Genomic DNA, 3,210 nt, shown 5'->3' on the forward strand with positions numbered 1-3,210 from the left:
CCGCCGCCGCCGCCGCCGCCGCCGCCGCCGCCGCCGGCTCGTGTACCTAGGCGCGCACGCGGGAAAGCCCCTCCCTTTGTCTCCCGCTGGTTGGCAGTTAGGTAGCTGGGGGGGCGGGGGAGGGAAAGGAGGGAGGCAGAAAGGAACTCAATTGGCTGCGATTCACAGTCACTCAACGGGCCAGGGAGGGGAGGGGGCCTCTTCAGGGAGGCATGCGACAGCGATGGCTTTTTCATGGCCGCCCGGCGCCATCTTGAATCGGAGTGTTTGTTTACGCGCTTATGATCTCTGTAGCTCCCCAGACAAAAGGGGTGGGGGTGATGGTTGGAGAATACCATTAATAAATCCTGGAGGAATGCAGTGAGGCAATTTGGGTCCCTGTACGGATGCGATCGCACAGCTCTGTGATCATTCCCTAACAAAGAGGCGAGCCTCCCTCAGAGGACAAAGAGCTCTCTGGGCACCGTGGGCACCCCGAGACGGAATGAGCTCGGCCTCGATCAGGGAAGCCTTCGGGGGAGGCCCCGGCGGAAGAGTCCAGTTGTCTGGAAGGACGGGGCCAGCCCCCTCACGAGTCAAAGGACAGGGTGCAAGTGCCCAGCTGTGCAGAGCCCTCCTTTCTTACATCTCCCATCTGCCAAGCCAAGGCAAAGCTAATGTCTGACCTGGGTTTAATTTGGTGACCTGACGTGCCATGCTGAGATGAGGGACAGAAGGAATTAAGACACGTGTAACCAAGCCCTTTAATTCCCACTACAAACGGGATCCCAAGAATCACGGCAGAGTGGGTCTCTAAGACATTCAGGCCCAAGCTAGTGCACTGATCTGCTTTTCAAATACTATTTAGGGATGCATGTGATGGGGTCAATGTCAAGAAAACATTTTTAAAAATGCTGATATGTGCCTGGGAGAATATGGGAAAATGAAGTTTGGTAAAGTCATACAGGTCAGATTCCATCATAAATTCCTGGGGCTTGTCCAGATTCTCAAGGGTTCTCCTGGAATCTAGTTGTATTAAATATTAATGAGGCCGTTAGTAGAGGCTTGGAAATCTTTCTCATTGTGATGAGATCTGATCTGTATATCTGCTTCTGCCTACCGGCTTTTCTGCAATTGTGACATTCACAGTATCTCCTCTCAGGCTTGTGAATTCTCCAACTTAGGAGGTGTTCTTACAGCTCTACCCTCTGGACCCTAAGAGCAAGGGCAGTTTTTTGCTTAAAAATGCTTATTCCTTCTTTTCTAACAGAGTGATGTGGATAGGGCTCTCGTGATACCTAGAAGGCTGTGTACATTTTCCATCTTAGCAATATAACTCTATGATTTGCCAGTCCCTCCCTCCCAAATTCACATATTTCTCTGGGAATATTCAACATAGGAAGAATTTTCATTCCAAAAATGTGACACCATAACTAAAATACACTTCTCACCCCTCCCATTATGTTGCCTTTGGTTCTTCCTTCCATCCAAATGAGAATTTTTTGAGAATTGGGCTTGCCTGGATTATTTTCCTGAAACTTTGCCAACTGCAGAGCCTTTCGAACTAAATTCCAATCTATAAACGACCATTTCGTCAAATCACCCAGAGAGTACTTCCGTTCATAACACACCAACCAAACCACACATAAAGGCCAAAATATGCACAGCTGTACATTTCAAAACAAGAAATGATAAAAGGAAAAACTTAAGGCATAACAGTTCCTTAAAGAAGGTTTTGAACCACAGATTCGACTGCTTGATTACTACCACTGAATCATTGGTTACCTTCCCTTTCCCCCAATTATTTACTCACTAATCAGACCCCTTAGAAAACTGAAAGAAAAGACATAACATTCACATGAAAACAACTCATTAAGTTCCAGTTCATAGAAGGGTCTGTGTATACATAACATAGATTTTCTTGGCTATACTTGCCTACTGAAATCCTGTTATGGTTACACTTGGGATCACAAAATGGACAACCATGTATCCCTAAAGCCAATCTGTATACATAAAACCAAAAGGTGGACACTTCTGAAAATAAAACATTCTCTATGTAGCACATATACACAGACTGAACATATATACATACAAGAACACATAACCTCAAATATTCTTGCTACAAGAAAACACAGAGAAACAAATGTCTTAAAGAAAACACAAATGCAGCACTCCCATTCTAAGAAGCAGAGCACCTCATCTTTTCCCAAGGGATAAAGGAAGGGTACCTCAATTATGATATAAAAATATCCCAGTATTTTTAACCTGTTGGCCTTGGAGAATTGCCACTTAATTTTGCTGCAAGGGGACTGGAGAGTGTATAAGATGCACACCAAACAGCTTTGGAAATTAGGGAATCTCACATCTCTGCATTTTACTTCACCTGGGATGGAAATTGAGATAATTTTCAGTAGACTATATATATGTACATATGTAATATATACATATATACATACACTTTTACTGAATTTTTTTCTTCCCTTCAACCAGGAAAAAAAAAATTCTCAACCCTAAGGTGTGATAGTTTAAGAGGAAAAAATGCCTCCAAATTTGACTGCAAATAGTTGTACATGGTAGTCCTGCTTCTCTCAACTTACTGGTATATTTAAAACCTTCACCAGGAAAGAAAAGAAAGAACAAGAGAGAGGAAAAGAGAGAAAGAAAGAGAAATGGGGAAAACAGCAAATTCCCCCTAACAACAATTTCCTCACCCCAGCATTGCCAAAACTTTCTATGTTTTTTTCTTTTAATTTTGAATACACACACACAAGATTAAAGAGGGAAAAAAATGGAAAAAGGATACCCGAAGGTCGTATGGCTCTTTGTATTCGTGTGTGTGCAAAAAGGAGGACTCGCTGAGTCCAGAGCCAGCAAGCCCCGCCTCACTCCACCCCCTCTGCAGAGCCCCGATTGGATGGCGGGGTGGTGAGCTGGGGATCTCAGCCAGCGAGCACACGCACCAGCCGGGAGGTGCATTCCTGAAGAGGGCTCCTTTAGGGGCCATCTCAGCCAGCGTGCTGGCTGGCCCTGCCACCTCCTGCACCACTCATCTCTACTCTCTGGACCCTGATATCCACCCCTACCCTCCTAAATCCATTCCTTTTTCCCCTTCACATCTCTCATCTTAAAAAACAAAAAAAAAACAAAAAAACTTCTCTGTTTTTCTTCATCAGAAGTAACTAGGCCTCAGTCACAAACTAATCAACTCTCAAAACCGGCTAAGTTGGTTGA

The 3,210-nt window shown here is 44.7% G+C and overlaps 1 protein-coding gene across 2 annotated transcripts in view; it reads right to left on the reverse strand.

Moving 5' to 3' along the window:
• The window catches only part of CUNH14orf93 (chromosome unknown C14orf93 homolog), a 24,673-nt gene extending 21,842 nt beyond the window's left edge, over nucleotides 1–2,831 (reverse strand). For both annotated transcript variants that reach the window (XM_027842945.1, XM_027842943.1), the window contains exon 1: nucleotides 2,783–2,831. The gene's annotated coding sequence lies outside the window, so the exon portion shown is untranslated. The remainder of the gene's footprint in view (nucleotides 1–2,782) is intronic.
• Between the last annotated feature and the right edge of the window lie 379 nt (nucleotides 2,832–3,210).

This window comes from Vombatus ursinus, unplaced genomic scaffold (assembly GCF_900497805.2).
Source record: "Vombatus ursinus unplaced genomic scaffold, bare-nosed wombat genome assembly UNPS02014894.1, whole genome shotgun sequence".
Lineage (NCBI taxonomy): Eukaryota > Metazoa > Chordata > Mammalia > Diprotodontia > Vombatidae > Vombatus > Vombatus ursinus.